Source organism: Cryptomeria japonica, chromosome 3 (assembly GCF_030272615.1).
Source record: "Cryptomeria japonica chromosome 3, Sugi_1.0, whole genome shotgun sequence".
NCBI classification, from domain to species: Eukaryota; Viridiplantae; Streptophyta; class Pinopsida; order Cupressales; family Cupressaceae; genus Cryptomeria; species Cryptomeria japonica.
In genome coordinates this window covers 152,575,383-152,591,141 of record NC_081407.1, presented here as the reverse complement: position 1 = coordinate 152,591,141, position 15,759 = coordinate 152,575,383, and positions in this window count along the sequence as shown.

The following is a 15,759-nucleotide window of genomic DNA, read 5'->3' as shown; positions in this document are numbered from 1 at the left end:
AGATATCAAACAAACATCTTGCAAAAATATCAACAAAGTCAAGAATCACTTTACGAATTGCAAAAATCAGAAATTCAAATTTGATTCAATTGTCATAGATAGGATCTCTTCAAACAAAATCAGAGGATATCAATTAGTGATCTAAGTTTCACAATTTCAACCAATATCAACATCAAATACTTAGCTAGTTATCCAAGTTAGTCAAATTAATCTAGTTTCCACTATCAAGATATATCATCCTCCACTAGGGATCTTTATTACGTCATTTGACACACTTAGTCACATCAATAGGGGAATATCGAACCTCCTATTTGACTTAGTAAACTTGGATCAATCAAACAAAGTATTTGTCATCAAAACAACCTATCAAAACAAACCCCAATTTTGATCACTTGTATGATTGATGCAGACAAGGTAGGGAGATCCAATGAAGGATAGCCCCACCTTGTAGCCTATAACACAAACACCCTGAAAGATACCGGTAACTGATTGACACAACACAATATATAACTGGGAAAACAAAAAAGAACAATCCTTATAATAGTTTAATGAACTACATATTCCCTCAGGCTTTAAACATGCTAGACCGCATCCTAGGATTACAAAACAATTCTCACAACTCAAATCTATGAGCCACAGATCATCTACCTAACAATTCGGCCTTTGGTAACATTCTGCACTAATCCGAACCTCAGTTCCTCTAGACTTCAGTCCCCCCGGACTAGAATCTCTCTGGGAACTACATTTGTTCTGAATATTTTCTTTGTCGGACCTTTGTTGTCTTAAATAAATATCCTATCTTCCTCTTTATACCATCCGCAAGCAACAACAACTTGATCATGTCGGAAAAAGATCCATCGGCTCATAATGAAACATGCAAACAATAATATGTCGGCCCAAATCACCAAGAACATCTCCAACAATGCTTAGAATTTTGTGTGGACCTCCAAGAACATCGGTTAGGTCCAAAACAACATCTCCCAATGATCCACAAATTATAGAAACCATCCTCAACCCAATTCTTCTTCGCTCCACACACTGCAAGACTAACCGATAAGGACACACCAACACCAGACCAATACTAGAATCAATATCTCATTGGAATCAAATCCAAATGCCATGAATTTCGAATATGTTAAAGACAACGATCTCCAGATGCTAAATCCAAATCTGCAACTCTAAATTCTCAAACATGAAGAAACACAACAATCTCCAAGCAACTCCATTGCTAACTACTCCAACCAGATGAACTACTTAGATGCTCCTGCATCAATGACCATCCCTCGTCGCTTGAAAAGAAGAAGCTTAGTAAAAGGAAATGAGTCCTAGCATAAATCAAGATCAAGATATCATGACTCTCCAATCTAATCCCATTTTCGATCAAGAACCCACTTGTCAAGAATCTTATGATGATCCCCTAAGCTTTTGGTATTCCATCCATGATGACCCCCTTTCATCTCAAGAGCAGAGTCCCATTCAACATCCACGTCCTAAGAAAGAGCATGATATTACTTCCATCTCCTTCATTGATCTAATTCAAAATCAAGAGAAAAACACAAACTCAAATGATCCTATTCCAAGTTAAGATCAAGATATCCCTTCATCCTCCAAATCCATTTTAGGTCCTTTCATTCCAAAGTCGAACCCTTCATCCCTTCCATCCATCTTGGGTCCTTACCTCCCTCCATCCACCATTCCATCACCTCAAATGAGGCATAAGCAAGATCAAAAAAGGCACACATCCTTAAAATCCTTCCAACATTCTCCCTCCATAATCCCATCCATACAATCACCAAGTCATCCATCCTCATGTACCCATATTATTGCTATTGAAAACAATTTATGTGCCAAATCTAAAATGCATAAAGATAGAAATCCACAAAAATTCAAGGATCAACATGTCCCATCAAAAAGACATGCTCAACAAAATAAAAATATGATCCAAAAGAAAGGAAAATCCAATAGGCCACAAAGTCCCAAAAAGAAAAAATCAAAAACAATGTGGATTCCCATGCAACTCATAGAATAAATACATCTCAGAAAGAAATCTGAATTGGCATCCAAACTTGCTAATCCACAAGGTTCCTTCACTCATAAGTCCTCCAATCCTCCATTTAATAATCATCCATCTTCAAAATCCATGTTGGACCCTTACATCTCAAAATCCATTATCTTAAGTCCAACATTCCCTTCATCTATTTTGGGTCCTCATGTCCCAGAATCCACATTTGATCCTCCATCTAAGTTAAAAACCTTTCCTCCATCACTTCATCACCTCTCAAGTTGTGTACCAATGCTCATCTTGAAGGAATTTCCATCTATCCTTGCACAAATATTCCAACATCCTATCTATTATCCAACACCTATTTTCCATCCTTCCATCCCTCCTATTCAATCCTTTGCATAAATCTTTCATCCATAAGATAGGTGTTTGTGTCATTTTGTCACACACTTTCCCATTCTCAATCTTATATTCAGTCCATTTCCTAGATATCTATTCATGAAACACTTCATAATCCAAAGTTGTTCCTCTTTAACATTATCTCTTGGCTGGGATGCATAGTCAATCTATAAAAAGAATCACTTATTGTGTCATGCTGCCAAAATCTTTTGATTACTATATTTCATACACTTAATAAATGGCTCTAAATCATAGTGATCTCTTAGTCGAAGACATGGCTAGTGAAAAATCTAAAATCCTACTTCAGCGCCATTGTAACTCTCAAACCCATGTAAGCTTCATTGCTTACAAGCCAATGCAAGAAAAATAACAAGAGCAAAGGGCAATATCAAAAGATCAAAAGCATGAGCAAGAAAATAAATATCAAGAAAATAAAAAAATGCAATGAAATGCAATATCAAAATACTTGGCTCTGGGAACATGCAAATAACTCCATCGGGGCTATGGACACATGGCTGGCAATGGAGAAATATTTGTGATATTAGAACGATAACCTCGTCAGATCTATGATTGCTTTCTATCATTGAGGCTCTATCCAGGATGCTTTTGAAGTCAGGGTAACTCATGTAGCTAGCCATGTTGGATTTTGAAGATTACAATAATCATATGAGATGGATTAAACCCACTCGCACACACATGGGTAATCAAAGACTAGGTACCTTGAACTAGTTTGGGATTCTTCTTCCCTTTTGAGTATGCTTCCTAGTCCCTAGACATGTTCGGTTAAATTTTCCAGAGGTTCTAAGTGTGGGCTGGGTCTCTATCTTGGAAATGTTCAAGAATATTTATTCAAGTGGTGTTAGATGTTCCCTTTTGTGAATTGAGACCTCTATACCTGGGGGAAAATTTTATCCACTCTATTCTTCCTACCACATCTCCCATTATCCTTCCTCCAATATCTATTACCTTATCTAAATCTATAATTATCTATGATCTTGCTTCTCTTATCCATATCCATATCCTCTTTTCCATCCTAGATCTTGATTAAAACTAAGGAGAGTAAAATGCATAGATCATCCATCGAATCAAATCAACAACGGACAAACTCTCAACGTCTGCAATCAAAATGATCACATGTCTTGTTAATCAATCCATTACTCAAAACCTATCAACATCAACATGTGTTATACAAGGAAAGGTACACTCAAAACCAGATGGATCAGTCTTACATAGGGTACTCACTCTTTGAAACTAGACATCATTATCAACCATCACATTGAGCAATAAAAAAAAGATACATTGATCAATATCCATCTAACTAATATACCATCTCTTCTATCCATCAATACTATATCATACCTTCTACATCCATCTCATCTATGCCATTGGAAATTATACATAGCTAGAACAACTCTTTAAAACCCAGCCAGTGATCACTCCTGGTGATGTATAACCTATTCAAGAGGCCCGTAGGCTATTATGGCAAAATTAGGGTTTCCATCTTCAGGGAGGATTTTGATTGGGAAGCAGTTGGAGTTTGGCAGAATGAATTAAAGTTTTCTTCTAGGTTTTCTGTAAGCTTCGCAATGGTATGACATGTAATCAGTTTAGGGGAGTATGCATAACTTACTATTTTTAGTAAGTGGTTGTCAGTTGTCATGATTACTAGGCTTTTCTGAGTTTCACAAGATGAGTTACAGGGTTCAAAGAACAATCTTTTTGGAGTTGTTTTCAAGACTTACTATTTTTAGTAAGTGTTATTTCAAGAATTTCTATTTATAGCAGTTCAGTTGTGAGTTTTGACCTAGCTCAGTTTGATGGTTTTCAACACTTCAATCCATCAATTCAATTTGGCATAATCAATATTTGATTTTCAGTGATTTATTAAATATTATTACTTTATGCTAAAGTTAATATTTAATGTGTTTTGGACGACTTATGGAAAAATACTTTGCACTTAAAAAATTATATTTTTCGTAAGTCAGTGGCATGAGAAAAGGAGGCATTTTCATGAAGTTTATTATGTTTTTAAGTTGTAAATCTTACACCAAGGAAAAGTTTGAACTTTTGCCTAGGAGTTGGATGCCAAACACATAAGGGAGTGGGAAATGAAATGCAAATGCATAAGTTGTAATTTGGACGTCATTTGGAGGTGAATTTGGGGTATCAAAATCTATAAATATGACAACTTGGTCTCTCATTTGGCATCTTTGAACAATCATATAATGAAGTGCTGCGAAAATTGTGCCATACTTGTGCTTCAAAGTTGTGTGCTTCCTAGCTTATGCCGGTTTCGTACTTGAGAGATAGCACCTAACTGTGGAGAGGCTATTTCTTTCTTAGAGAGATAGATTGATCTTTATCATGATGGAGTTTGCTATTGTATTTCATGTTTTCAAAGTTTTACAGTATTTTTGGAGTATGTTGGACGTATGGTGGCTGAAGCAATGTTTTACTCAAATCTCCTTGCTTGCTGATCGTCTCATTGTGGGTATTAGACCAAAAATTTACCATCCTATGGGTGATGAAGTCCTCCAAAGGGCATAAAATAATGTGTTGAGATGAATTTTTCCTTGCTAGTTGAGTTTTTCTGCTAGTCCACCCCTTTCCTTATTGCCTTGGGATGCGTACCTTGGATTCTAAACTTCGAAGTTGTAGGTTTGAGGTTTTAAATTATTCTCCTAAGCCATATAGTTCATTTTCATTTGATTTGGTGTGATTCCGTGTTGATTTGAGTGAGTTGTGAGCTTTTTGGTGTTGTCGGTTGTGGCTCGTTCTGTGTGTTATTGACTTTCAGATTCTGAACAAGAAGTAGTATTTTAATGTTGTGTGATTTTGATAGTGGATTGCTTGAGATCTATATTAAGAATCTTATCTAATCTCATATCTCTATTTTTGTAATATTGTTTCAGTAGTATTGATCAATCATTCTTGTTGCATTTTATTTGTAATTCCCACTGCATAAGTGGAATAGAGGCTGGTCATGCCGCCTATCTTTGTTTGTACTAATGTCCTCCTGCTGAATAAGAGGTGGAGTTGATAGTAATATTTATTTTAGTCCTCCCATTGCATAAGGGGTCGAGTGATTGCTCATTTCAGTTGTTTGTATTGTCCTTGGTTGGTTTACCACCAAGTGATCTTAGTTTTCTTCAATATCCATTGTATAAGTGGAAGGGGCTGGCTTGCCACCCGTTATTGTAATAAGTATTCGTTGAAGTTGTATCTAACAATCCCATGCCATCGTATTCTCTCACCCTCCTAGTCTGGGCTCTTAGTGAATAAATGGTGTAGGGTTCCTTCTTGTTGGATTTGGGTTTCTTATTCTAACCCTAACAGGTGATTTCTTGTGTATAAAACTGTTGAAAATAAATAAAAAAATTGTTGGGGATATTACAATGGTATCAGAGTTGCTTTTCCTGCCTATCTATGTTAGATAGTTCAAATAACCGAAAGACAATTGAGAGGAGGGTGGGGTGAATTAGTCATCGTAGATTACCATAGCATTTAGCAATTAAAACTTTAATACCAAAACCTAGAACATTAATACCAGAATGCTTGAACCAAATACCAGAATAGTAGTTAAACCAATTAAGCATAAATAATAATCAGAGATTAAATACCATCCACATGACACCAATATTTATACATGGAAAACCTGGTAAAGGGAAAAACCATAGTGGGAAGCCTACCCACAGTCAGATAATACTTCTGCAGTAAGTATATGAATTACAATTGAGGGGCTTGCACTTGTGGTGCAGGAGCACTTGAACAAATTTTGTTGTGTAGGTTTCAGGAGTTAGGAATCATGAGATTGTGGTTTGTTATAAGGTCAATAGGTTAGTGAACAAGTACTTAGATGTTTGTAAGGACCCTAGGAGTCACTGATTGGCCAATGTTGGCGTATGGGCTCTTAAGGGTGCCAGGTAGAGTACTTGGTAGAATAAGTTGGTTTTATGTTAGAATAGGTTTTTTGATGTTGTTTAATGGTTTTTAAGTTCATTTGGACCTTTAGAAGTGATCTAGGTTTGATTTGGGCCAAAGCTGCTCAATTATGTAAAAGTTGTAAAAAGTTACAAAAGTTGCTCATAGCAACTTTGCAACTTTTGCATTTTCCGAGCAACTTTTGCAACTTTTGCATTTTCCAAACACCAACGGCTAGTTGGTTGTCTTTTTTAGTTAAAAGACACTTGTAACCAAACCAATGCTGATATAAGGCTTGGGACAACCGATGAGAAGGCTGGTTGAAGAATTGGAATAAGGAGAGCAAGATTTAGCCTTCAATTTTTGTGTTTTCAGCGATTTGCATTGAGTTTCCTTGGCATTGTATGGTTTGTACGGACTTCGAAGCCCAGATAAAGACATGGATTGATAGAACAGAGACTTAACTTCCATTTCATGGTGATTTAATATTTTTAAGTGTTCTTGTTTGCAAGTTTTGGCATTTTTGTTGCAGGTGGGTCCTAAAGACCTTGAAACAAGGGTTTTGAAGACTTCATGGCTCAAGTCTAGCATTCCATGGTGGAACCACATACTAAAACCTTGTGGAATTCTATGAGGAATTTTAAATTATGTTTTCATTTTGTTTTTAAGGCAAGGAAGGCTGATCTCTAGTTTTGCTACCATACCCTAGGCTTGGCACATTGAGTTGACAAGCAATGGGGAACATGGACGGCTAGCCCGAGATGGGTAAATCCAAAGAATGGAATTGATACCAGGTTGTATTGGACATCCTTATGGGTGTAAAAAATTGATACAATCATTATATTTCTTGGTCATTCGGATTGGTGAGGACATTTGAGAAAAACCCTAGTTTGTAGGCTTAAAAGGTGGAAAGTAGGCCTAAAAAGGGTTAGGTGGGTTAGAGACCAAACTCAGAACCAATTCTGAGATATTGTATGAAGTTTCAAAAAGGGTATCCAAAAAGATAAAGAGTTCATACCAGTGTGTAGGACTTTTGGTAGATAAGTGCAAAATACCTCACCGGTAGGGCTAATTGGACTAGGTCTCCTAGTAGGCCTAAAAGAGAAAATTGGTCCTTAAGCTTTAAATCGGTAATCTCCACAGACCTAGTTGAAGGGATAGGGTTGAAAATCAAAAGAAAATTAACCCTAGGTGAGTTGGGAATGAGTGTATGAAGATCCTAAGGTAGAGGGGGTTGGCTTATGGGGAAGGTGTGAGAAGGTGTTGGGTTGGAGAGTCTCAATTGAGGAGTGTTGGACACTCACAAGTCTAGGGGTGATCACCTTAGTCATAGGACCTTGGGAACATTAGTAAAGGTGAGCCCTACAACCTTTGGAAGGTTGGGTTAGTGGGAACCATTGGAAGGTTCATGAGACAACCTAGAGAGACATCAAGAATAGGTAAACCCTGAAGGAGTGAGCAACCCCTCTACATCAAATTACAAGAAGACCAACAACCTAGAGCACACTTCTCATCACAAAAGGAGTCTCACTTAGTACATAGAAATCCATCCTACAATCTGAAAGAATGAATGAACTCAAAGACATCATCTCCTATGCCTAAGTACAATTCTGGATAAGCTCAATACTAGAGGAATAAATCCTCTTACATAAAACCAATTCGATCTCCAATGATCGACCAAATCCTCTTCTTGAATGATATTACATTATTCACATATTACATATCCATATCCCATACCATGACCATGAACTACAATGAGAATTTACATCATATATATACAAACCCTCGACCATAAACAATCAGGTCGGCCACCAGACAATAAACCAATTACACAATTACAAAACATGTCAGCCTTAGATCAAACAAATAATATCCAACTCATAAGACATCCCAAAAGCACATCGAGAGGTCCAATCCACATGTTACATTAAGATGGTCCATAACCTAGATCAACCGAGACCCAATATAGGTCCACATGCTAAAGAAATGATCCCAATCCACCAAGTCTCGAACATGATCACCATCAGTATCCCGAATCCATACCAGAAGCTGCACCAAAACCACTTATATAATTCTTCAAAGATCTTCATCAAAAGCTCTGTCGATGAAACCCTCACCAGAACCACAAACCAAGCTTCCAAGAAAATAGGATAGCATCCGATCACTAGACCAAAACCAACTGACTGAATATGAACATGAGTAAGCCAATTCCATAACCAAATCATACTGACGCATACCGAATCATGCCGAATCCAAACCAACCAAAAACCACTCAACCTACCGAGATGAGAAGGGTGCCGATAAAGCATGCAAAATAGCTAGTGTTGACATCAATGTAACACATAATCAATTCCTCCAAATGGTCAACAATATCCCCCTTTGGCATTGATGGCAACACTAGATGTGAAAAACATCTAAGTACCAAGAAATGCCAAACAAGTCTCTCCCAATGGAAGACAACCAACAATCTCCCACTCAAAGATATAGCAATGAAGTTCTAAAACAAAGACCAAACTCCCCCTGTAAATGATATCTCTATAAATCTCTAAAATACACATATATCTCTCCCCCTAATGTATACAACTTAAGTTTTTCACATCAATATCTCTCCCCCTTTGATATCAATGCCATAAATCTGACAAAAATATCAAAGCAAAAACATAAACCACTGAATCACAAAGCTGACTAATCCCCTTGAGCAGTAGCATCCCCACATCAGTGCCATAATGAATAATATCTCTAATAATGCATACCAGACTGATGCCAAAAATCATCAATTAGTTCTCTGCTAGAGGGGCATAAACCCCTAACCTGTCTCTAAAGTACTCAAATGGTTCTTTAGGAAAAGGTTTAGTGAAAACAACTACAATCTGCTCTTTAGTATTCACATAAACCAGTCTAACCTTTCTTTCACCTTCTCCTTCAAAAAGTTATACTTGATAGATATGTGCTTTGTCTTAGAGTGAAATACCAGATTCTTTGATATGTCAATAGCAGCAGAGTTATCATAGTGAATAACTACCGGTCCAGTGCAATGCACTTTGATATCCTTCAACATTTACTTCATCCATAGAACCTGTGTACAGTTAGTAGAAACAACAACATACTCAGCTTCAATAGTAGATAAAGAAGTACATGATTGTTTCTTGCTGATCCATGAAACCAACTTCTTTCCAAGAAAGAAAGCTCCACCAGAAGTACTTATCCGATCATCAACATCTCCACCCCAATCAACATCTATATATGCACATAAAGTAAATTAATCATCCTTAGGGTACCACAAACCATATTTTGATGTCCCTTGTAAGTATCTAAAAATTCTTTTCACTGCACTGTCATGATTTTCTCTAGGATCACTCTGAAATCTAGATGCAATACAAACAACATTCATTATGTCAGACCTATTCTGAGTCAAATAAAGCATACCTCCATTCATAGATTTGTATTTTGTAGGATTTACCAGTGCAGAAACATCTTTCCTTGTCAATTTATCACTTGTAACCATAGGAGTACTTACCGGTTTAGAATCTCCCATACCAAATTTCTTCAACAATTCCCTAGCATACTTAGTTTGATAGATGAAAATACTTTTATTTGTCTGAGTAATCTGCAAACCTAAGAAAAATTTCATTTCCCCAATCATAGACATTTCAAATTCTTTCTCCATATTCTTAGAAAATTCCATGCATAACTTATCTTCACCTCTAAAAATGATGTCATCAACAAATACTTCAGTAATCAATATATTATCATCAGTGACCTTATAATATAAATTACTATCAGCATTACCCTTGGTAAAAGCAAGCTTCAAAAGATATTTATCCAACCTTGCATACAAATCTCTAGGTGCTTGTTTCAATTCATATAAAGCTTTCCTTAACCTACAAACCATGTTTGTATCATCTGAAAGTGAAAAACCATTAGGTTGCTCAATATAAACTTCCTCATCAAGATCCCCATTCAAAAATGCACACAACATCATCTAATAAACCTTGTAGTTTTTATGGGCAACATAGGCAAGAAATAATCTTACAGCTTCAATCCTAGCTACAGGTGCAAAAGTCTCACCATAATCAATTCCTTCCTTCTGAGAATATCCTTTACAAACCAATATAGCCTTATTCCTTACAACTTGAGCATTCTCATTCAATTTATTCCTAAAAATCCATTTAGTTCCAATAACATTCTTATTTTAGGTTGGCGAACTAAAGTCCATGTGTTATTCTTCTCAATCTGATCTAATTCTTCTTCCATAGCTTTCAACCAACATTTATCTTTACATGCTTCAATTATTGATACCGGTTCAACTTGAGAAATTAAACTTACCTCATTAGTTGCTAGTCTTCTTCTTGTCATCACTGCATTGTTCTTATCCCCAATGATCTGATCTTCTGAATGATTCAATCTCACATACCTAGGAGTCTTCTGACTCTCTGTTCCTCTTCCCGGTTCTTCAATTATTGTTGAATTTTTTGATATTGTCGGAGTAACTGGTTCAACACTCTGTTTCGGTAAAGATGCTACCGGTTCAGATACAATCATTTCCACCACTGGTTCTTGCTCATAAACTTTGATTTGACTTCTATTTAGTTCATCCACCTTGACATTAGCACCCTCCACAATTATCTGCAATCTCTTGTTATAATATCTCTATGCCTTGCTTTCATTAGAATAACCAAGAAATATGCCTTCATCACATGTAGGATCAAATTTGCCAATGATATCATCTCTCCTGATATAACATTTTACCAAATATTCTAAAATACTTAACTGTAGGTGTATTGCCAAACCATAATTCATAAGGTGTCTTACCGGTTTCTCCTTTGATATGTACTCTATTAAATGTATAAACTATTGTGCTCACTGCTTCTATCTAGTAGATATGAGGTAGACTAGCTTCCATCATCATTTTTCTAGCAACATCCAAGATAGTTTTGTTCTTCCTTTCCACAACTCCATTCTACTGAGGTGTTCGGGGAGCAAAAAATGGTCTCCTTATACCATACTTCTCACAAAAGTTATTAAACTCACTGGATGTGAATTCTCCACCATGATCTGACCTCAAACAATTAATCTTCAATACTGTCTCAGTTTCCACTTTAGCCTTAAAGATTTTAAACTTTTCAAATGCTTCAGATTTCTCCCTTAGAAAAGTAACCCACATCTTTCTAGAATAATCATCAATGATTAGCATAAAATATCTATCACCTTGAAAACTTTTAACTATAGCAGGGCCACACAAATCAGTATGAATAAGATCAAGAACATAATTAGATTTATCTTGTATACTCCTAAAAGAGGTTATGACCTGTTTACCCATTTGACATTCTTTTCATATCGAATTATAGGGCTTCACAATATTAGGTATATCTCTAATTGCCTTAGTTGAACTGATCTTCACAATGCAATCAAAATTCACATGACACAGTCTCTTATGCCATAGACAACTCTCATCAATTTGTGCAATCAAACATGTCTTCACACCTAAATTCAAATGAAATATATTACCTTTTGTCTGTGTACCAGTTGCAATCTCCAAACCAGATTTGTTAATGATTTTGCATTTTCCATCCTTGAACTGTAATTGAAATCCCTTATCTAGCAATTGTCCTACACTCAAAAGATTATGCCTTAAACCTTCAACATAATAAACATTATTAGTATTGTTCTTACCATCCAGTGATATAGATCCTTTTCCTTTGATCATACATGCTTTGTCATCTGCAAATCTAACCAGACCGCCATCAAATTCTTGCAAAGATAGAAACTTCCCTTTATCTCCAGTGATATGATGTGAACAACCACTATCAATTGCCCATTCATCCTTTTCTTCAATTTTAGCAGCAAGTGCCTTATCTTCAGGTACATTCTCTTCCAATGCTGGAACATCTTCCTTGATAGCCAGGAACACCCATTCCTTCCATTGCTGGAACCACTAGTAGAGTCTTCTGTCGTTTAATCATCAAAATCAGTAACACCTTCCTCATCAGCTATGTAGGGTGATTTGTCTCTATTTTTCCTATACTTATACTTGTTCTAATATTCAGGGTTAGGCTTAAATGATCTGCTAACTCTTTCTTCAAATCTTGAATTCATTTTAGGACATCTAGATACAAAATAACCAATCTTATTACATGCAAAATGTTTAAAAGGTGCTTTTCCTTCATACTTACTTCCTATTGGTCCTTTAGGTACTCTTCTAGGAAATAGTGCTTCAAGTTTCTCAAACTCATCATCTTCTCTCTTCATATCATCCAATTGCTTTGCATATAAAGCTTTCCAGTCTTGCTTACTGGTTGTTGATGCAGATGCATGAAAAGCAGGTTTAGACTTCACAACTCCAAAAGGTCCAAATTCTTCAAGCTCAAAAGCAGATAATTTCCCAACTAGGGTATCTCTGTTGATAGAAGTATTAACCATTATTCTCAATTCATTAATTGCAGTAGCCTTCATCTTGTAACCCGATGGTAGGGCTCTCAGAACTTTAGAAACAATTTTATCTTCACTCAGAGTTCCACCACAACATTCCATCTCATCTCATACTGTTTCCTGATGTCTTCCACTTTTTCTTTTCCCTTTTCATGTGCATTTCCATTAGTTGCCGTTGGGTTCTCACTTCTGCAATATTTGGCAATGTGTCCAATCTTGTTGCATGCTTTACAGACAATATTGTTTTTTTGTACTGCCTTGTTAACTCCTTGATTTACTTGATTTCCATTTGATCTGAATTGGTTAGCCATATGTCCAAATCTACTACATACATGACATATTACATTTCCAAGACCGGTGAATGATGCATTATTATGATTATTCCTATTTCTGCACTGACTAGCCATATGACCATATTTATTGCAAATAAAGCATGTACCATTGAATTTGTGAGTATTAGGCTATCTTACCGGTGATTTTTGGTTCTGGTTGGCACGATTTTGCTTCTGTTTGGTTGATGTATCTGTTTATGGTAAAAATGGAAACAACAATATTGAAAGGCTAAATGAATTCAACCACAAAACCCTAGCCTAACAACAACAAAGATCCACCATAACATATGAAGATTACCTAAGACAAATGCAAATGAACAAAATCACAAAGATTATACCATCACATGTCCACTAGGGTTTGAATCTCCATTCTTCCTATCTCCATTAATCTTGTTTGATATATTTGCTCTCATATTTTATGTGTACACAAGAGCTCAACAAAGAACGGAAGTGTGGTTGATAGCTAGATCACATATGAAAGTTCGAATGCTAAAATGCTTGGGGAGGAGTTGATAATGAAAGAAGCATCTCCTTATATAAAAGACACTGTAAGAAATGGAGGGATAATATTAAGAGGTGTAAAAGATAGATGGTCGCCTAGGATTAGAGGGTAGGTAGAGGAAATAAGAAAATAATGAGAGGGTAGGTAGTGTAGGAATTAAGAGATGAATGACATGTGTCATGGGTAGAAAAGGATAATGAATTAATTAAGTAAATAAAGATTTATTTAATTAATAGAAGAAGTGGGATCAATTAAATAAATAAAATATTTATTTAATTTAGGAAAAGGATGATTTAAATAAATAAATGTATTTATTGAAATGAGGAAAAGGGCTAGAAGAGGATAAACGAATTAATTAAATAAATAAAGATTCATTTAATTAATAGAAGACTTAGGATGAAGTAATTAAATAAATAAAAATATCTATTTAATTAGATAGGACAAATTTAGGTGTCTACATTTTGCCCCTCTTTGAGACAATGCAGCTTGTCGCGTTGTTTCAAACAAGATAAGACAAACTGATACAAAGTTGCCCCAAGATGGGAATGATATGCCACCTCGAGAGACTGGATGAAAATGTCTAATAAGAAAGAAAGGCTAGAAAGGACTGATAAGATAGGATAGAGTGACGGGATAAAGAAGACTAACTCGGGAGACTAGGGGATAGGGTAGTCTATAAGATAGACTATGAGGGAAAAAATCCTCATTGTCATCCACACACCTAAGAGACCAGTGTGTAGAGAGAGCAGAAAGCAGTCAACAGTGATGGCATTGTTGCATAGATTCGATCACATTCGCCGATATCAGAGGCCAATAGATGCAGGAGAGCCGGTGAGTACCACAAAACCTCCTTGTACCTTGTTGCATTAATTGTTGTCATAAATGCATGTCAGATAGAGCAATAAATGCATATTAGGTAAGTCTAAAACAAATGTCAAGAGGGTCAAAAGATGGGAAGGCACGTCTGCGTTAGTGGCAGGCATCTGGGTAGGTTAGGCGTGTCTATGTTGAGTTTAAATGCATCTATGGTTTCAAAAGTATCTATGACAAATGTGAGCGTGTCTTTGATATGTAGGCATGTTTATGCAGGGCAGACACGTCTGGACAAAACAGAGGCATGTCTATGAAATGTAGAAATGTCTCTGAAGTATGCAAGCATGTTTGTGTCATGAATGCACGTTTATGTCTTCAAGGTCGAATCGACAGTTCTGTGATAAACATATGCTATCGATTGGATAAGCTGCTGAGAGGATACACTCAAATAGGTCCTCTAGGGAAGACTAGGATAGCAGATAGGGCTAGGATTGACAATTCTATGATAGAATAGATGTTGCCAATCAGGAAAATACTCAAGAGGATACACTCCAGTAAAGACCCTAGGATAGGATAGATCGAGGCACTTTGTGATAAACAGGGAGTACCATAGAAATTGATAATTATGTGATAGAACATATGTTGCCAATTGGTTTAGGCTGAAATTGCTATGATAGAACATACGTTGCCAATTGGACAAGTTAATCAAGAGGATGCACTCAAGTAGGTGCCCTAAAAGATAGGATAAAAGCAACACTTTTTGATGAACAGGGAATGTTACTAGGATATAGTGCCATATGATAGATATAAGCACTAGGATAAAAAGTAACACTTTGTGATGAATAGGGAGTACCACTAGGATAGAGTGCCATATGATAGATATAAGCACTAGGGTAAACAAAGCAACACTTTATGATGAATAGGGAGTACTAATAGGATTGACACAGTTGATTGGCTTGACTACAGGAGGATCTACCGATGCTGGAGTCACGGGAGAGATTCCCTTCGACTCAGAGTTTGCGAGCATAGCTGACATTCGAGGATAGAGCAGCCATTGAGGCCATGGGCTTGCGATACATTATGCATGTGCCCAAGTTTTAGGTGAACATGGGATTGCTAACTGCATTAGCTGAGAGATGGCACTCAAAGACATGCATGTTTTATTTGCCGATGGGTGAGATGACAGTCACCTTAGAGGATGTATATAGGATACTATGAATATCGATCGATGGGGAGTTAGTTCTATACTATCGAGAGGGAGACAGGGATGCACTGAGACGAGTGTTCTAGGATCCAGGTTTGGAGATGAGGGTAGGACATGTGGCTTGGGACACCACAACAACGACAAGATTGGCGCTACC